The sequence below is a fragment of the Clarias gariepinus genome, chromosome 14 (genome assembly GCF_024256425.1).
Source record: "Clarias gariepinus isolate MV-2021 ecotype Netherlands chromosome 14, CGAR_prim_01v2, whole genome shotgun sequence".
Taxonomy (NCBI): Eukaryota; Metazoa; Chordata; class Actinopteri; order Siluriformes; family Clariidae; genus Clarias; species Clarias gariepinus.
Window position 1 is genome coordinate 29,554,917 of NC_071113.1, and position 22,004 is coordinate 29,576,920.

General features: G+C 37.5%; 1 long non-coding RNA gene across 1 annotated transcript; it reads right to left on the reverse strand.

Annotated features, from left to right (window-relative positions):
- Window positions 1-1,793: 1,793 nt before the first annotated feature.
- LOC128541095 (uncharacterized) lies at window positions 1,794-2,775 on the reverse strand. Its single transcript, XR_008365620.1, has 3 exons — window positions 2,669-2,775; window positions 2,485-2,576; window positions 1,794-1,862 (listed from the first exon to the last, which is right to left on the reverse strand). It is a non-coding gene; the product is annotated as an uncharacterized LOC128541095 (long non-coding RNA).
- Between the last annotated feature and the right edge of the window lie 19,229 nt (window positions 2,776-22,004).

The following is a 22,004-nucleotide window of genomic DNA, read 5'->3' on the forward strand; positions in this document are numbered from 1 at the left end:
TAAAGAGTAAACTTTGAGAATCCTAACACTTTTACCTTCAGCATGTTGCTGGTGGACGCAGCTCCTCCTGGAAAGATCTTCTCGATTTTGACCACGGGCTGCACTCTGGACTCGATGTCACCAGATATACTGATCCCTGTTCATTACAGACTTCACATTAGTGCACAAACTTTAGCAAACAAATGTGGAAAGAAGCGGCTACACAACAGAGTGTGTAAGAGTGTACAAGAGTATGTTAACAGGCTGTAAGCTACGCTGTTGAATTCTGGATTCTGATTGGTTAATAAGTGTTGATGAATCTTCAGGCTTTTGTTCTAAAGGGTCATTGTTTCTATGGAATCAACTTAAGCACAGGAACTCATTTCATGGATGCTCCAGATAATTTATTTTAAAAGCTATCATTAAAATTAACACGTATGCTCCATGCTCTACGTATGGAAGGAGTCTCCAGTGTCAGTGCTTTGTAACATTTAGAGGTAAAGCTGTAACTTTTCTGACATGTTTAGTACAAACAAAAGAAATAAAGTTTATATTTTGTGCTTTCTTGGTATCATGATTAGTTTGATTTTTTCTATAAAAAAAAAACCTTTAAATGAGAAAAGAAAAAGAGCCTCGCGAGGGAGTGACTTTTTATAGCTGCTATAACAAAGTGATAAGACTGTCGCCCTCGGCGTGCTCACCAGGGACTATCACCATTTTGATTCATACACATTCAAATTCCATACAAACTTAAATAATTCTTTTGATTGTGTAAAGCTGCTTTGGGACAATGCCAATTGTTAAAAGCACTATACAAATAAAATTGAATTGAATTGAATAACAGGAACAAGCTTACTTTATGGACGTTCTACATGATTAAACGTAACTACAAATGGATAAATTGCTAGCTTTGTGATATAAAAAGAATATGCTGCTTCAGGACATGCTGTTACTAAAAAAAAAAAACAAGAGCACAGATTTCCTCACCCAGTGAGCGCTTGGTTTTGCTGATGCAGACCGTTTTGAGTTCATACTCCTGATCATTACCATGCTCCTGCGCTTGTTTTTCCTCACAGTGTCCCATAGAGGGCCCCGCAGTGCTGTGTGATCTCCTGAGAGAACCGAAAACCTAAGACAGTGGTGGTCTCTTGTGACGAGAAGTATCCACAACGGTAAAGAAAACATCTCATCCAGCCGTGCATCCATTTCGGAAAAGGGACCGCCCCCTTGACGAGGTCGGGTTTTCCAAACTCGTCCTGACCTCGTCGTCGTCTGTTGTGGAGACTGGAGAGTCTGAATCTTGCATCAGTAACCAGTTAGGAATCATTAAAGATCTGGATCTGGATGGTTTTAGGGATTCTAGGGAAGTCTATGGGAATGTCCAGCAGAGGAGTGAAGGACACATGGCTAGGTTCCTCCGTCAGGCTTTGCGCCCGAGACTCCGCACGAAGACGCTGTAATTGTTCCAGCAGCCGGTTTTGCCTGTCCACGTCTTCGGCTGCTTGGAGCTCGAATCCACCCTGCTGATCTAAAATGCATATGTGCAGTACTCTGGAGCGTTTCGAATCCAAAATGCATAAAAGTCTTTAATTTGGTTCTAATCCTGGGACTCACCTGGTACTGGTGTGATGAGGTGCCGCTTGGGGGCGTGGCCTGCTTTGGGAGAGCGCAAAGGGGATGACTGTCCTACAATGAAAAGAGGAAATAAGACAACAACAAAAAAACGCTCATCGAGCTCACTCAGGTCAGGAGCTGGTACGAGCTACAGTAGCTTGGTATTTTTGTACTTACGAGAGCGTCGCTTTAATATGTCATACGCTTCCTCCTCAAAGGGTTTCACCATGCTGTTAAACTGCTGAAGATCCTCTTTAGGGACAAGCATTCTGAAACAGCATCCAGGAGTGAAGGAAAAGCAACTCAGGAGACATAACCTGTTCTGGTCATAGGATCCTTAAACTCAGTTCATGCTTTCACAAATTTTTGCTCTGATGCGCTTTGTAGTCACAAACTTAGTCACAAACTGTGATAATCAATGGGTAGTCATCATATGCCAGCATAAGATCATGGGTCAACAGGGTGCATCAGGGTGACCTGTATCGAAACACACTCGCTTTGATGACTTCGATTACGGCTTTATTGCTATTGACCTGTAGGTGCGTTGTAGAGCCAACTCTATGTTTACACAACATGATTCGCTATCATTCGTGACTTTCATATTGAATCGTATGCAACATACTGTAGCAGCACCATGTCATGTGACGGCGAGGCTTCTTCCGGTATAACAGGTCAAAAGATTCTTACATTATCGTCATTATCTGCTTCCTTACTGTACCAAATCATGGTCATTTTCCGTGCTATTACATAGCGCCAGCTTCGTACCTTATTGAGTGGCAGGACAAAATGTTGAAAAATTTGTAAAAGTGTGAACTTTAATCCATTACACTTAGCAGACACCGAGCAGCTCCACGTTGTATTGTCTTTATAGTAAATTTAAACTTTTTTCACCTGATCTCCCTCAGTAATAGAAGCTTCTCCGGTCCATCAAGAATAGCCAGCAGGGGGAGCACTAGCGACTTCAACTCTCGCTCCACTGTATACTAAACAAACAGAAAAGAATCTTATATACTAGTACACCTATAAATCGACTACATTTGATGGAGGAAAGGTGAGTGATGTCACACATTATTACCCGCGTACAGATCTCCACGAGCACGGCTACGTCTTCCTCCTCCAGCAGCTTCCTGGCCATGTCCTCCACCTGAGTGAGCACTTCCTGATCGGACACCCTGCTGCTCGTCGTACCTTCAGCCGTAGATTAATTATATTTAAAAAATCTGTCCCAAAGAATGCTATTTAATCTAAACTCACACTACATTACCATGACCGAGCTCATTTCGGGATGGTGATTTTGAACGCTCTGTGGACGAGCTCCTTTTCCAAAGTAGGCCGAGGAATGTTTTGGAACGCTGCAATGAGATCCCACTGTGTTCTTTTCCTTCCTTCTGCTTCCTCTGCTCTTCTTCTGTATGTGTGTTTAAAAAAAAAAACAGGAAATGCTCATTGTTATGCTCGATGTAATGTCATTGATTGATAAAATCTGAATTAAGGATATTTAATCCCCCATGCAGCCCAGTCTCCCCCACATCGCCCCCCCTCCTCCCCCTCCAATTTGAACCTGTCTAAAAGCAGCCCTGATGGTGAGCTACTCATTCTGTTTATTATAATATTTCCATAGCTGAATTGTAATATTTTCATTACTGGAACAATAGACAAAATTTGTGTATGTAGACATGTTGGAGGTCTGTTTATTGAAAATGTAACATTTTATTTTATTTCTGTTCAAAAGAACAAAATAAACTAAATGATTCTTTAAAAAATTTGAATTTTGATGAACAAGATTCAAAGAACCGAGTCACAAAAATTATTCAATCCTCTCATATCTTCTAGTCTGAGTCATTCGTTCTTTTGAATCTATTTCACTGCATACTGTAGCATCTATGGGACTTACGTGACAAAAGAACGAACAACTTGGGACTAGAAGACTCATTGAGAAGAACGTTCACGTGACAAAAGACGACGATTCAGAATAAAAAACTCAAAGGTAAGTACTTATTTCTGTTTCTTGTATCCTGAATCACTGAGTCACATTAAAGACTCGCTCAAAAAGAACAAATCTTTCATGAACAACCCATAAAAAACTAAAAAACACTACAGGCAGATTAGAAAGAGGCAAGTGAGCTGGAGACAGGCGGGGAAACACTGACATATATAATTATAATAATATACTAACTAATGGCACTGTCTAAAAAGGAAAGTAGACTGTGAAAACAGTTAGCTCGGAATCGACAGACTTATGTCGTACTATATATTATTATATTATACATTATATTATATACGTATACTGTATGTTCATTCTTCCCTCTGGGAACACAAACCCAGTGTGTCTCATATGTTCAAAGCAGTGTTGGGCAAATAACACAAATACTTTACTTAAATAGAGGTAAAGATACCCTAGATAAAATATTACTTTCAAAAATAATTTACAGTTTTAACTGATTAGTACAGAGAGAGTACTTGAGAGTACAAAAGTACTTTTCTTCAAATGTACTTAAATATCAAATACACTGAGCTTGAATTACTGTAGCTCACATTAGTCTTTAAGTCATAGTGAAAGTCTCTCTCCTTTTATTTTTCAGATTAAGTACAGAGTACAGATTGCTCCTTACTCCCTGCTCTGTTTGCAGGAAATGTTTGTGAAGGGAACTTCCCTCGACAAAATTCCACCATTTAGTAGGACTGTCCCCGAATAGTCGAAGATTCGATGCATCGATTTGCGGAGCCTGATTCGACCACCGATCTCACAGTTGAATCTTCGCGGGTGAAACGAGCATCATACCATTTCGGCAATATGGGGGTGCTCAATGTCTAATTGCACACAGAACTACTGGTTTTGTACGGTTATATTAAGTTATATACAGCCTTTAATTATGATAATGCAGTAAAAACAAAAGTGAAAAGAAAGAAGCGTTCAATAAATATTTTTAGCGTGTTTGTGAATAAATCCAACCACCCCTGTGACAGATTTAATTTTCACTTTCCCTGATCCATGATGAGATGAGGACCATCTTGACGGCAGGGATTAGGCTACATAATGTCTGGATTAAGAAAATCTAAAGTGTGGATGCACTTTGAAATCGTAAAAGGTGATCCAAAAAAAGTAAAATGTAAGTTGTGCCAACAGCTCATGTCGTACCACTCATCGACAACAAACATGGCTTTCCACTTAAAACGGGTAAGTTTCTTACTAATAAAGACGGTTCACTCTTTCATATATAATGGCGCTTTTAATTTACGAATAGTAATATCATATGTTGGGATTTAAAATATGTTGGTCATTTTTTAGATCCACCCACAGTATCAGACTGACGACGGCAGTTCATCCAGCAGCAGTACCGGAGCTGCGCCAAAACTAATTCAAAGAAAGCTAGATTTGAGGCCGCCATTGTCCGACAAAAGGAAAAGAGAAATTACGGACAAAATTGCAGAGTTTATTGCGCTTGACATGAGGCCAGTGAATGTTGTGGATGGTGACGGTTTTAAAGAATTAATGCGCACACTTGAGCCAGGATACACAGTTCCCAAAAGAGAGAGACCGAGGAGATTGACAGACGATGGGAGCTTAAAGGCCGTCTTTTGGAGAGCAGTATTTATATCAGCGCTGCAATTCTTGACCCACGTTTTAAGAAGCTTTCTTTTTTCACTGATGATGAGCAAAGGAATGAGGCATATACTGTGGTGGAAAATCTGGCTGAGAGTTTATCTGCCAGGCCTGTACAGGAGGTAGGTGATGACAGTGAATTGGTGGAGGAGCCTGATACTGCAGCAGGCCCTTCAAGACAAGAAAAAGAGAAAGACCAAGTGATGTCGATGCTGTTGTCCAGTGATGAAGAGGAGCAACAGCCAGAGGACAGTGAGATGAAGGCTTATTTAAAGGACACTACAAAAAGCAGTACAGGACCACTGGAATGGTGGCTTAAGAACGAGGAGAGATACCCAAAGCTGTCCATGGCCGCAAAGAGATTCCACAGCATCCCATCTACTTCCACACCATCAGAAAGAATTTTCTCCAAGGCTGGATTTATTATCAGTAAAACCAGGAGCGCACTGCTGCCGGCCAACGTTGACAAGTTGGTTTTCCTCGCACACAATTTGAAAAGACTCAAACGCACACAAGCAGAGTAAGAGACTGGATTTTTTTCGATCGGGTAGGGTACAATTGTTTTCAAACATTTCAGCCGTTTACTAATTTTAATTGGCTGTGAACATGTTTAGCTAAATAGCTGCCAGTTTTCGTTTATTGTTGTTTCGGCAGTTAAAAAGAAAGCGTTCACAATTCTGGCTAAACTTCCGTTGTTCTAATAATTTATTTCGTTTTATTTTATTTATGGATCATTCAGGGTTACCTAATTTAACTGTGGTTTGTGTTTTTATTTTATATATATATATATGTTCCCCTGCACTTTGGCATTTTGCACACATTTGTTATGCTCCCTGTGACTTGATTCTGAGTTTATTTTTTTTATTATTAGAAATGTATAATCTGTTCTAATTTAATTCTTTAAATTAATGTTTTTTTGTGTCAATGTTGCGCTGCACTGAAAGCATGTTGGCACAGGCAATTTTGCCGATTTAATTTAATTTCGCAAAATGTGAAATGCAAATCCTTTTTTTAAAGGTTTATTTATCAAAATGTTCTTTTATTATTTGTCTGATGTTCTGTATTTCGATCGCTTTAAAATATTTTGAGAAAACCTAAATAAGTTCGTTGTTGCTGTGTGCAGTGCAAAAAATAAAAATAGTTTTACCCTCCTGCTGACTATAGTGTCGTGCCCTCCCAACCCATTCACACAAACACATAGGCCTAGATGATTCAACTATCGGTCGACTATAGAAAGATTCGAAAATTCTGATTCGACTATGAAAATTCATAGTCGGGGACAGCCCTACCATTTAGAACAGCTTGCGAAGTCACACAGGAATTCAATTAAGATTTTCTCTAAACAAGATATAAATAAAATTAAAACTGAGTATCTTACATTTCCGGTTTCATCCAAAACTAAAAAATTCCATTATAAAATTCTCAACAATATCTATGCATCAAATGAGCCCTTAAGGAAAAGATTCAATGTGGATCACAATAATTGTGTTTTTTATGAGGCTAATATAGTCACTTATTCATCTTTTGTGATTTTAGGGATGATCTGCATGATTGGTTGGTCACTAAAATATAGTGGAGTAAAAAAGTATTTGATATAAAAAGTGGAGTAACAGTGGAGTAAAAAAGTATTTTATATAAAAAGGATATCAAAAAAGTATTTAGTTAGCCACCTGGGGCTAAGGAAGGGTTACAGTTAGGTTCAGGGGCTCAGGAAAGGGTTACAGTTAGGTTCAGGGGCTCGGGTAGGGTTACGTTAGGGTTTAGGGCCTGGGGAAGGCTGATCGCTCTCCGACTCGTGTGCGACCTCGAGGCCTCTTCCTGGGCATGGGTCCCGCCTCACCCGCGGTGTGGAGGTACCGCCGCGCAGTAGGGTGTCCAGAAGAGAGTATGGTCAGAATTTCAGGAGACAGTAGCAATTACAGGGTTCCAAGCACCTGGGGCACTGGTAAATGTACTGCCAGCCCCCGCACAGCCTCCGGGCTGCCCAGGAAGCTACGGGAGCAGACTAGAAAGCTCGGGTTCATGCTCCCCGGCGTGGTCCCCTTCACGCCTCAGTCTGGTAGATCGGACGATTCCCGCTAAGGGTAGGCGCCTGCCCATGGTAATTCCAGCTCCAATAACATATATTAAAGTTGCTGCAGTTTAAAAGCTCGTAGTTGGATTTAAACATGGCATTGGGCTGTTGCTCGGTGTGGGCCATGCACATGCGTAAATAAACCTGCAACAGCTCTATAACATCTAGACTGACAAATTGTGTTGGCTATATATTACATTTGGGTGAGAAGGGTACTCCCGGTTCAACTCGGTGTGTGCCCAACGTGCAGGGGTGGACACTTAAATGACAGCACGACCAAATTCTCGCGTCGAGGTAGGGTTGAGAGCCAGCTTTGGCAGTGCCTCCCCTTCTCTTGCCTAGGCGTCACCTATGTGCGGAGGTGTTCGATGAAGTAATATGCTCTGGTCCCATCACAATGAGACGTGGCAACATAGCTTACAGCAGGTTATGGTCGCTGAATTGCTGGATGTCCAGGTGGTGCTCCGAAAATAATGTGGGCTTCATAGACAATTGGAAGACCTTTGAGGGCAAAGCTGGCCTGTTAGGGCGGGACGGTGTCCATCCCACTCGGAAAGGTGCTGCTCTCATTTCCTGAAGTATAGCTCATAGTCTCAGAAGACGCCTAGTTAATCGGTGACAATCCAGAGTCCTAAAACCAACAGGCTAAACCAACCGTCTGCTAGCTGCATAGAGTCGTCAGTCGTCACGCAGGGTTCATCATATTGAGACTGTGTCTGTTCTCCGAGCTAAGCAAAACTGTAGAAAGACTCAGAAAGTCTGTTATAGTAATTTAATTAACATAAAGGCCACAAATTTGGATCATATTGAATGCGCAGCCGGCACCTCTGATCTAAGCTAGGACTGTTATATTATTAGATCTCTCGCATCTAAAGCAGCTATTGTTAATCAAATTATCACGGATCAGAAGTTTGATATATTCTGGATTAAACAGGACGAGTATGTAGCTCTAAATGAAGCTAGTCCTCCTGGATACAGCTACATACACCAGCCTCGGTTAACTGGTAGAGGAGGAGGTTTTTTTTGCACAAATTTAATGCATTTGAAGTTCTCTATAGTAACATAACAAGTGTAGCTACAAATATTAGGTCTGCTCAGTCGATTCCGCTAATTATAACTTACAGACCTCCAGGGCCGCACTCTGAATTTCTTAGTGAATTTGCAGATTTCCTCTCAAACCTAGTCATTTCTGTAGACAAGTCGTTTAGCCGCTTCCGGAACGAATTATGCTCGTAATTTAAAGATCCACTGTAATATAATTTTCTTAAAGATGTTTCTTGCTATTTTGTTATTTAAGTACGTTGGTTTCCCATCTTTGTTATACTGTCCCACATTCTTGTGGTGTTGAAGTTGTACTGCATGGATGTAATCTATTTCGCATCTACAGCTTTTAGTTCTCACATCATGAGTTGAGTTCTGTATCCACACACACCCAACACAATCATTTAAAATAGTGCAGAGACACATGCGAGACATTCATTATTTAAGATAAATTATTTTATTATTTTAGATAAATATGGACCATGTGTGCATGGCGTTTGCATGTTCTCCCCATGCTTGGTGGGTTTCCTCTGAGTACTCCGGTTTCCTCCCACAGTCTAAACACAGGCAGATTAGGCCGCTCGGCATTCCCAAATTGACCGCAGGGTGTGAATGAGTGCATATTTGAGCTCTGCGATGGGAATAGGTTCCAGGCCCTCGCGACCCTAAATACAGGATAAAAGGGTAAAGCTGATGAGTGAGTCAGTGAGGGGATAAATATGAATCCAGCATTCTTACACTGTTCTATAAAATATTCTGCTGTGAAAATATTAAACAGGACAATATCTTTAATGTAAGCTCAGCTTTATTACTTTATGTAATTGACTATTATCCTTAAACAAGGTGCCAATTTTTTATTTATTTATTTTATTTAACCAGGAAGGTCCCATTGAGTTACAGTAACTCTACTTCCAGGGAGTCCTGGCCAAGAGTGGCGGCTAGTTACAAGTACACTAAATACAATGGACATACAACCAAATACAATAACAAAAAACCCAGAGGAACAAAAAACTACAAGAACACAAGTCTCACATGAATCTTAGACTAGAAATCAATGATATCACACTTCATGAAGCACATAGTACAAAGTACTGTAGATATGAGGGCACCAAATTAAAAGCAATGGCACTTTTCTGTAAGTGTTGATTTTAAAATGTTTTTAAAAATATTAAAAGATGGAAGTGATTCTAAATTTAAGATGTTTTGAAGTTCCGGACATGTGGTGCATAATAGGAAAAAGATGTTTTTTTTTTTTTTTTACCAAGTTCTGTTCTTAATGAAGGAGTGTCAAATATCTTATTTGATGACCTTGTACTGTAAACACTCCTATGATATGTAAGCAGATTTGAAATATATTGAGATAATTTACCCATTAGTCCTTTTGCAATAAATATCAATAAATTACATTTCCTTTTAAAGGAGAGAGAGGACCATTGTACCATTTCATACAAGATGCAGTGGTGAGTCCTAGCAGCTGCACCTGTAATGAAATGCAAGGCTGAGTGATATAAAACATCTACAGTAGCTTTTTCAGTAAAAAGCAAGAGGAGTGCATATACACTAAGTTTGGGGTGACTTTCTAACTTCATGATGGTTCCTAATTTTTTTTTCTTTCTACATTGTAAAGGAATGCTGAAGGCGTCTAAAAATGCATTAATCTCCTTTGAACAGTTAATGGTGCGATGTTTCTGTTACTTCTGCTCTGTAAAGACTTCATAACGCCTCTAATCTAAGGGTCTGTTAATTGGTCATTTTTCAGGCTGATGACTCTAAATGAACTTCTCATCTGCGGTAGAGGTAGGTTTTGGTCTCGCCCTCCTGGGACGGCCTTCATGAGAGCCAGTTTCATTATGGTGCTTGACGGATTTTGCAAATGCACTTGACAATACTGTTCTTGCAAGAACTATAACAGAAAGGCTGACCTCTGTGTCTTAAAATAACAACTAACTGTTGTTTTTATTGTAACGTATATAATTACCTAATCCCATATGTGTTATTTTATTCAAGATTCAAGATTCAAGATTCAAATAACTTTATTAATCCCAGAGGGAAATTGCTTATGCTCGGTTACAGGTGCTCACAGTTGTTAACTAAGAAAGAATAAAGGTAATAAATAATAATAATAATAATCTTTAAAAAAAAAAAAAAAAAAAAAAAAACTCTTAAAACAGTAAGTACCATAAGAATATGACTCAGGGCCACTTGTAAGTATTGCACAGTAATCTAGTATTGTTTATGTAATATTGTATTATTGTGTGAGATCTTGTATTACATATTTTCTCGGGAAGTAGTATTGCAGTAGTTGTATTTTTAATATGGTATGTGATAATGTCCTATTGTGAAACGGTTAGTGAAAAAATCCACATACATGTGTGTATGAGTTACAGGGAGGAGTTGTACATTTTTATGGCTGTTGGGAGAAAGGATCTTCTGTGGCGCTCTGTGGAACACTTGATAGTAATCAGTCTCTGGCTGAAACTGCTCCTCTGTTCAGCAAAGACACTGTGTAGCGGGTGAGAAGGATTGTTCAAAATGGATTGTACTTTGGATAGAATCCTCCTCTTTGCCACTACATCCACAGAGTCAAGCTCCATGCCTAGCACCGATCCGGCCTTTTTAATTGACTTGTCCAGTTTGTTCTTATCAGACACCCTAATATTACCACCCCAACAGACCACAGCATAAAAAATGACACTCGCCACAACGGTTTCATAGAACATCTGCAGAATGGTGTTACAGACGTTAAAAGACCTGAGCCTTCGAAGAAAATACAACCGACTCTGTCCTTTCTTGTAGAGTGCCATTGTGTTGAGTGACCAGTCAAGTTTGTTGTCCAGGTGGACTCCGAGATATTTGTATTCAGAGACCATGTCCACTGTCTCTCCCTTTACAGATATAGCAGTCACAGGGGTCTTGTTTCTCCTAAAGTCTACAACCATCTCCTTTGTTTTCCTGATGTTTAGTTGTAGGTGGTTACGCTCACACCAGGAAACGAAGTCATCCACCACAGACTGGTACTCAGAGGTGTCACCCTCCTTTACACACCCAACAACCACAGAGTCGTCAGAGAACTTCTGCAGGTGGCATGACTCTGAGTTATATCTAAAGTCTGATGTATATAGGGTGAAAAGGAAAGGAGACAGTACCGTCCCCGGTGGAGCTCCAGTGCTGCAGATCAAAGTCTCGGACACACAGTTCTGAAGTCGGACATACTGGGGACGGCAGGTCAGATAGTCGATTATCGTTTTGAAATCCCCAGTACTGTGTCATCAGCGTAAAGATGGACTTTTGTTGGACTTAGATCCATACCTATATTATTAATATAAATAGAAAATAAAACTTATAATACGTTTAAGCTATAGATGTAATGCTGATTTACTGACCGAGTCTTTTCTGCTTTCACTTCTTAATTAACTCAGTGATTGTAAGGATTTCTTGAATTTTGGTAGACCCCCTTTGGTCTACTCAGTGTGCCCTTACAAACACAAACAGTACAGTAGGTTCTGTCCATATTTATATCCGCCCTCGACCTCCCCCCCCCCCCAAATGTGCCAATCATGTATTTTCACAGTATCGCGATGTGTTGTTATTCCTGTCTCTGGAAGAGTTGCTTGAAATTTTCTATGGACTAAATCCGTGTATTTATCGCCAGCTTAAAAAAACAACAACAACAAAAAAAAAACAGCTCCGCTAGAAAAACGCGTTCTCCGATGGTTAACATTTTCACCGCAGATACAGAGCAAGAGGTCCTGAACCCACTAAACATTGGACGTCAGATAGATGTGCAGATCATGTCTATATTGGGTCCGGCGGTCCATGACCAATTTTGGACATCTATTCGAGGTCCAAACTAGGTCCACTATTTGGACGTCCAACCATGACCCAACTTGAATGTCATTTTGATGACCTAATCTGTCTTATTTTTTAGATGAAAATTAGCTTCCCAAAAATGACATGGAAAACACGTTCCACAGACGTCAACATTAGACGTGCGATAGACGTCGAAAAAAGACGTCGCCTGACGTTACAAAACAACCCCATCAATGGACGGAAATTGGACTTCCAAAGATGACATGGAAAAGACGTCACCACGACGTCATATTGCGCAGTGGGAACGGAGTGTATTCGGCTAATAATTATATACAAATATGTAAATATTTAATCTGTTATGTGAGATTACAGAGGTAATCCCCCCCAACACAGTCTCATAACATTTATTAAACCCTATATTGTACATTAAGGCTATGTGCAATTGTTTTTCATTTCATTAGGCTTTTAGTTAACAAAGCAAATCTCTGGCTTATGTACATTGTATGCATAAAACACCTTTCATATATGCTTGTATCCTATTCCAGATTTAGTTTACTCATTGATTTTTATATTATTATCCACTCTTTCGGGGATTATCCCAAGATTTGAATTGTGGTTGCTGGAATTAGTGCATTTGGCCACGAGCATTAGATCAGGAACTGGCATCCCAGTGGTGTTTACTGGGGTTGAGGTCAGGGCTCTGTATAAAACACCTAAGAACTTCCACTCCAAACTTCCATGTCTTCATAGAGTTTTGTTGGCACGGATGTTGGAACAGATTTTGCTGAGAAGGCATGAAACTACACAATGCAATGACATTATATGCATGCATCAGTTTGTGGAAGGAAGATCTATGGGTTTGGTCTTCAGCAGTCCACAAACGTTAAAGTATTTTCATTTTGTTTTAATGTTTTAATCTTCTCCAGAGCAATAATTGTACTGCCAGACAACTTCTCAAGCAGTGCATTAACTGCAGACATTACACCACACAATACATCTTAGGTGTGAAGAACATCGTTGATGACCTCAGACTCGCTGCCTGCAGCCTTGCAAATGTCAGCTGATTCCCTTTCCACAGATGTTACAGTACAGCAATGTCAGGACTAGAGGGGTCATTGCAGCATTTCCACTCGCGCAATCTTCTGAGTCGTTTTCGTCGAGCTGCGACTCGCCCTACTTTGATGTCTAGAACATTTTCAGCTTCACACAATACATCTCCTAGAGTGAGCTGGGACATATGACATCTTAAAACATTAGCACATTTCATAACACCCAATAATCCAAAATAATATGATTATGAGAAATAAACAATGAGCAAGGCATAAGACATATTGCTTTTCAAACAAGTCATTTATTATTTACTTTAGTCTAGTAGGCATAGTTGGTAAGTTAGAAAATAACTTACCAGTTAAAATAAAAATTAGAATCCATAACTGGATTATCATGGGAAAGCAGCTGAAGATCATGTCCTGGTCCCAGTCATGCTGGGGGCTAAATTGTCTTCTAGTGTAGACATGAGTAGAACAAACTTCTCTTCTCTTCTCTTCTCACAGTGCACTCAAGTTCACATCTTTTATATATTTGGTTCTAGGTATATTTATGTACATTCTATGCAAATAAAAATTAATTTACATTTTAAAATAAAGAATATTAATTTAAATAAAAAACATTTGGTGTTTACTTTGTTTCATTCAATCTGAATAACGGTTCTTTTCACCACTATTTAGATTAACACCACTTAACACGATTTAAATTCAAGCATGAAGTGTTTTTATTTTTTGTCGGCTTAGACAGGCCGGGTAATTTTCATGAAGTCCTCACTACTGTATGTTCTTGTTGTGGAGATTTGCAGTGGTCTTATTTCTAGTTGTTTTGCTACAGTAATTGAGTAAAAATCTAGTATTATTTTAGTAAGTTTCTATAAGAGTGGAGAGATACAACGATCTAGCCACACTGAGAGCTTTTTTATAGTTCAGGATGCTCTCCTTCCATGCTGTTTGAAATACTAAATTTAGTTTGACGCCATTTACTTCCCAATTTCCTACCAGTCTGTTTTAAAATGCGTGTGTGGTCATAAAACCAGGAAGCAAACTTCTTATCTTTAAGTATTTTCCTTTTAACTGGAGTTGCATTATCTAAAGTATACCAGAATGTTGACTATAAATATTCAGTCTCCTGATGGAGTTCTGCGGGGTCAGATGGTGATCCAATCAAAGTGGATAACTATGGGAGATTACTCAAAGCTGTGTGTGGTATTTGATGTAAATGTACGTTTAAAGTTTAATGCGGTATCGTGGTGCTGTGCGTACATTGTTACCATGATGCGCTTTAATTGAGACAAGATAGTAATCTAAAATAACTTCAGACTGTGGAATTGTAATAATATTTCTTATACTTAAGGATATTATTAAATCTAAAGTGTGACTTGCTTTATAAGTGGGTCCTACTACACACTGATTTACTTCCACTGAGTCCAGTATGGACATAAATGCTGTTCTCAGAGGGTCTTCTGGATGCTCAAAATGAAAATTATTAATATCGCCAGCAATTACCGCTTTGTCTACAGAAACGCCCAGGTTTGAAAGGAAATCTGCAAATTCACAAAAAAAAAATTCAGGGTACGGCCCTGAGGGTCTGTAAATGATCATTGCGACTGAGCTGACTTGATATATGTAGCTACACTTATGTTCATAAAGAATTTCAGATGCATTAAATTTGTTTCTGTGTTTTTGTACAATAAGACAGAATATCATTGTAAATAACTGCAATGCCTCCTCCTTTACCAGTTAGACGAGGCTGGTGTATGTAGCTGTATCCAGGAGGACTAGCTTCATTTAGAGCTACACACTCACTGTCTTTAATGCAGGTTTCTGTTAAACACAGTATATTACCCCAGTGAAAAAAAATACACTTTACTGTATTACAAATATATTGAAATCCTCGATAGTACATTGCAAATATACTAACAAAAAATTGTACCATCAGTTAATATATACAGTAAAAAGTATACTAACATCAAGCTTTTACAAAATTTTGGAATAAAATTTACTTAAAAATAATTGTATTATGGTACACTTTTCAAAAATATATTATTGGAAAATATACTTTAAGTGAAAGGTTGGTCTAATTTCCAATGTATACTTATTTAAACTTGTTTTTAAATGTATTTTTGGTATATTTAAAAAAAAAATTAAGGTACAGTATTAGTTTAAACCTGGTGTGTTGATTTTAGCTGTTACACAGAGACTGAAAACAGGCCGAGAGCTACGGAGCCATTATACCACAAGCAAAGTACATGAGATAGATATCTTAAATCCCCATTTATTTTCCCATTTTTCTACCTCTTTTATTGTTCTCTGCATCTTGATGTTGATGTACTCTGTATTACTGCCTCTGATCCACAGTGCTCCATCATCTGCATATAGTGATTTTTCTATTGTTTCTTCTACTCCATCGAATATATATGATGCTGAATAATATTGGGCTACACATGCTTTCTTGTGGGGTGCCGTTTTCTACTGTGTATTTTTTTTTTTTTAGTATTCTGTGCCCACTCTGACTTCTATTGTCCTATTTTCTAAAAAGTTCTTTATCCAACTATGCATTTTGCCTCTTGTTCCTCATTTGTCTAGCTTGCATAATAGACCTCCTTTCCATAGCATATTGTATGCTTTTTCAATATTGAAAAAGACTGGCATTACTGTTTCCTTATTTGTTTGTGCTTTTCTTATTTCAGATTCAAGGTTTAATACTGCGTCCATAGTACTTCTTCCTTTTCTAAATTCATTTTGGTATGGCGATAAAAGTTTGTTTATTTCTGGTGGTGCGTCTTTTTGTTACCATTCTTTTAATTGTCTTTCCTATTTGCGATGTGAGTGCAATTGGCCTGTAGTTAGTTGGGTCTGAAGCTTCTTTACCTGGTTTTAGTACTGGTATTAAAGTGGCTAGTTTCTAGTCTTTGGGGATATTAACTGTTTCCCATATTAAGTTAAAAGAGGCTTATTATCAGTTGAATCAAGTTCTCTGTCATGTGCATAAGCATTTTGTAGCAGATGTCATCTCTCACTGGTGTTGTTAGCCGTGCCCTTGCTGTTGCTTTTTTAAACTCATGTATTGAGAATGGGAGGTCTAGTTCTTCTCTGTTGCTTTCCTTTCTTCTTCTTTCCTTGTGTTGAATTATTATGTTTTTCATATTCTCTCTCAAATAGCTGTTTTCTGAACTGTGTATGTTGACAAATGTTATGGCTAAGGCCTCTGCTTTGTTACTAATTGCAGTCCCATTATTGTACTGTAGTACTGGGATTTCATTTCTAGTTTTAATCCGTTCATTTTCATTATTATTTTCCAGATGTTTGTTAGTTGTGTCTCTCTTCCTATTGTGTTGCAGTACTGTCTCCAGTGTGTGCGTTTAGCAGTTCTTGTGTTTTTCTTGACTATCGCCTGTGCTTTCTTATATTGGATTAGTTTTTCCAGTGAATGGTGTTTTTGAAGTTGTTTGAATGCTTTAATTCTGTTTTTGACAGCCTTGCTACATTCTTTATTCCACCATGGTACGCATTTTCCTTTTCTTTACACCTTTGTTTTTCGGAATCGTTTTGCATGATGTTTGGTTAATAATATTAGTTGTTCTGTTTTTAAGTTCTTCTATTTCTGTTATACTTTTAATTGATTCTTCCTTATATGTCATATCTATATTTGTTTTAAATTTCTCCCACTTAGCTTTCCCCAATATCCATCTTGGTATTTTATTTTCCCTCTCTTGTTTGCTGCTTACTCCTGTTTAATTAATATCGGATAATGGTCACTTCCAATTGTATAGTACTTTTGGGTTTTCCATCTACATATTCCTGTGATTTCCTTTGACTGTTAAGTCTATTGCACTCTCTGTGTTATGTGTACTGTTGTGTCTGGTTCCCTTGATGTTGTTTGTACATACGAGATCTCTATTTCTTATAAATTCCTCTACTACCTCCCCATTTGTGTCTGTTTCTCTGCTTCCCCAGAGTGTATTGTGCGTGTTAAAGTCACCACAGCATATAATGTGTTCTTCCCATGTTCCTATTATTTCTTCCAGTGTGCTGTTGTTTAATTTACATGGATTGTAGTAGTTTACTATGTAGTTATGCTGCGTTCCCGTCCATACTGCGACTGTTATTGTTTCATGTTCATTCTTGCTTTCCACTACTATATATTTAGTTCCTTATTCTCTTAGTATTGCTACTCCCACTATGTTCCCTTTTTCTCTATCTTTACTAGTTGTTTTCTAATTTCCTAGTATCTTGTATTCCTATTTTGTTTTTAGCCATGTTTCTTGTTCGCATATAATTTGTGTTTTTTCTGGTTTGTCTGCTATGAATGTTTAAGTTCTTGTCCGTTAGCTTTTAAACTTCTTGATAATATCGTTATTTCAGGTTTATATATTGACTGCGCTCTCAATTCATTTATCATTGATTTTTTTATCCCTAGGTGGTTCTGGCTGTGTTTACTATGGTCTTTATTTTCTCTGTTATCTTGTTTGTCTGTGCGGAGGAGTTAATTATGTCTACCGTGAAGAGCACAAAGTTGTTTTGGTTTACAATCAGAGTGTCTTATTTAATTTGACTACATCTAGTGTGTACCTTTTCTCTCTTTTTTTCCAAATCTTATCGTTTTTCCTTGTTTCCATTTTTCTTGTTTGTAACTTTTAGTGCCTCTGCATATGTTATTCCTTGCACTGTTCTAGTCTTCTGTACTTCCACCGTTTTTTTGCTAGCTTCACATTCCCTGTATGCTGCACTGTGTTCTCCTCTGCAATTACAGCATTTGAGTTTGGTTCCTGTCTCGCATTTCCATATTCTCCCACACCTTTGTTTTCCTCTACACACCACTGCTATATGCCCATATCTTTGGCATTTGGAACATCTTAGTGGGGGATAAATGTATCCCACGAATACTCTATATGGTAATTTACTTTCCTCAAATTTCATCTTCAGTGACAGGCTATCACACCTCATTCCGTTTCTTGTGGAATCTTTTAACCTCCTTTATTTTCTCTCCTGGCCCTCTCTCCAGTTGTTACTGTTGTTGGTATCCCCGTGATCACTTCCCGGGCCCTTCTTTCTTCTATCTGCACACTTTTGACTCGTTTCACCTTAATTTTATTAGTTTTTCCTTGTTAAGTTTGTATTTTATTAATAGGAAACCATTTCATAATATTTTGCCACTTTTAATATCTCCTATTAGTGTTGTTATAGTTTGTGTGATTTGTATTGGCTTCCAGTCTCTAAAGGACGCTCCTTCCTGTGTTAGTTTCAGGATTACTTTATATTCTTCTTTTTGTCCTACACTTCCTGTTTTACCTTGTCCTTCACTATTTACTTCGAGTTAGATACTTCACTTATCTGTTGTTTTGGATGTTTGCATTTTACTCCTTTCCTGTTTCTTTGTACTTTTCTCTACTCTTCCCGCCTGCCGCCTTCAAACCTCCTCGAGCAGACGTCCCCTCTCCCAGGCAACACTTCCGGTTTGAGACGTTCTTCTTCTACCCAGGATATGAGTTACTTTTTTTTTTTATTGAACAAAAAATAGAACAAAATATACATTTATGATAGTATCATAAGGTTGTGTAAATGTTGATCAAAAAACAAGGCACACATTAAAATTGCACAAGAAAATAAGTATCGAAACTATAGAGAAATAAGAAATAATAAAAATATATAACAAAGAAAAATTAAATAATTAAAATTAAAAAAAGAGATGAAAAAGAAATGAAAAAAAAAATGAAATGGGGTCTCTTTATTCTTCTCCTAATAAACCAAATTCTATTATTATGCCAACAAGTTTCTTGGCCTTTTTACCTTTCATATATTCCAATGATGGAACATAATTGCAAATAAAATCCTGTTTAAAGACTGAAAAATAAGGTTTAGTTTTATACACATGCATTTATGAATAAGAAATTTGCCTTAAATCAGCATTATATTGATGAGAAGGTTATTATTCTTATCATCCAGTAGTATTCCAATTATAATATGTTTTCTTTCAAAAGCGGGCAGTTATTGTATCTTTGGCTCCAACCAATAAGACATGTTTTCCCAAAAGATAGCAGAGAACTCACAAGAAAAGGAAAGGTGATCAGTAGTCTTAATGTCAATTTTACAGAAAGTACAAGCATTTTGTTCAAAATTAAACCGTTGTCTTAAAAACTCAGATGATGGATAAATACCATTAAATATTTTGAAATGGGTTTCCTTTGCTTTAGGAGCCACTGGAAACACAATATATTGTGTTCGTAGTATTTTAACGGTTGGTTTATCATAAGTTTGTAAAATATTGTTATAATATAATGATGTTGGATATATTATAAAAATTTAAACAAGAGCGGATGATTTTGTTGGGAAGCGTTGCTTTAAGGTTATTACCATTAAAAAAGAAGTGATGGGGGATCACATGAACCATCTGAAATGTCGGTAAAGCTGTTTTGTACAAGGTTTATACAGTTAAAGCATCTGAGTTACCTGTAAGCAGCCCGTAAACAGGCCAGTCACAGGTGGAGCTGGTTACAACTAATTACAGAGAGACAGCTGTCTGTCTCCCTCTGGTGGCGGTCAGCAGTCATGGCAGACTGTCCCTTACATCAACAACCTGGTGACAGGATCAGGAGCACCCAAGACTCACCCACTTTCTCTGTTTCGGCCTTTCATTTTTTTCAGTTTTTGGCCTGCAGGAGCACGCGCTGCACACATCGTATCTCCTGTGTTTGGTGTCAGAGTGTGATTAACATTTTTTTCAGTCTTCTGATTTGCCAACATGGGAACACTTACTGAGAATATTAACCCTAATAATGTTTAAATAATAACAGCATACCCATATGCGTAAATAACAATAATATAATTAATTACAAAGATTTATGCTTTGTTTTTTAATAAACGGTGGTTAATAAAGTGCCTTCAGGTCTGTAATAGCTTCTAACAATATATACATACCTGTATATTTTATTAATTATTTCTTTGTTTATAATATATAATATACTGATCAGCCATTACATTATGACCACTGACAGGTGACGTGTATAACATAAATTATCTTTCATGCTAATAGATTATCTATCTATTATAACAATAAGTTGGTGGAATATATAATAGGCAGCAAATGAACATTTAGTTCCTGAAGTTAATGTGTTAAGAGCAAAAAAATAAAAAAATAAATAAATAAAAAATGGGTAAGCGTAAGGATGTGAGTGACTTTGACAAATAGTCATCACATCCCAGTGTAACCCACGCCACTAGGAGTGCACCGTGGTTACTAGATTTTTTCTTTACGGCTCTATGTGAAAGGATATACTAATAGACCAGTCAAGATTCTAGGATCGCTACAGGAGGGCACAAAATATATGAGTGTTGGTTAACAACAGTAACAAAACAGACAGACCAAGAGAATGACTTAAAATGGCTTGTTTACTTTAAAGTGGTAAACCAGGAGATTAAAATGAAAACATAAAATTAAATAGCAACAGCACAGATAATATAAAATAATGCTTTCCCTTTAAAACCAAGTTTAAGCTCCTTGTAGCTAGTTAATTTATATATTTGTATTGCACTATATCTATTTATTCCGTTAATAGTTAACTTGCTCTAGTTTTAGAATTATTACCTTTCCTATATCTGCTTACTTTTAATTAATTTATATTATTTTCCTGTTTTAAGTCTTATAATAACTCTTTTTGGAGCTTTACTTTGGTTATTCGTCTCATTTGAATTAAATCTGTGACCCACAAATTAAAACAATTTTACAGTAAAGTCAATCTGATCTGAGGAATAATCAATTAACCATAATAAATAAAACACTCTAACAATTGTAATACGCAACAAGAATTTTGGTCCATAGAATAAATGTAAACATAGAAAACAAACAAAATAGAAATGTCTTCTTACTTTAAATGACAAATTCAATTAACACAAGAGTCTTTATGTAGTGCAAATTCTTGTAGCGCTAATGTTCAGTTGTGCAAATTTTCCAAACAGGGCAACGATCAGCATGAGGTAGTTTCATGGAAAAAACACCACGGGAAAAAATGGATAAATTCCACCTGTAATACTGGACGAACTTCCAACACTTGCTGAATTGCAGGATTCTCTTCTGATTATGCTTTTCAAGATTCTCTAACTGGGTGGCTCGCCATCTCAGGATAACGTCTCAACTTAGGCTCAAGGGAAAAAAACTGACCTGTTTATACAAACAGATGACTGCTAGACTGAACACATCTTCCACATGTAACCTTAAACTACTTGGGAAATACTATTTAAGCACTTAAAATCAGTTATGTAAGTGATTAGTTGCTAATTTACACTTTTGAGCTCTTCAGAATTACAATGCTAAAGTTACAACACAACATGTGACCAATAGATGCAAATAAACTTACATAAAACATTTCAAAACATTAACACATCACATTAAGACTTAATTTAACAGAGTTGCATGTCGTATTTTGAAACTCACCAAGTCCGGAGAATTTCAACACTCTTTAAATCAACCGTGTCAGAGCTGGCAGAGTTTACAATCGCACTTCATCCACTTTAATAACATCAATAATCATGCTAAGATGACCCAAATAAGATTTTTACACATGTTAAAATATTATCTAATACATTATTTATGCGTTTTAAACAAAAATGACCGATATACCTGTCTTTGAATCAGTGCTGACACTCGCTCGTTAAAAAGCGCATGTTCTCTCTCCCTGCGCCTGTCCGTCACACTGATGACATCATCACAGTGCGTATTTCACAAAACCCAGAGTTATCCTAATAGTTTAAACGTTCACAGCACATTAACAAATTTAAATACCCATTTAAATTTAGCATTCCTGTTGTTTTTGCTTATTATTATTTTAGTACAATTACT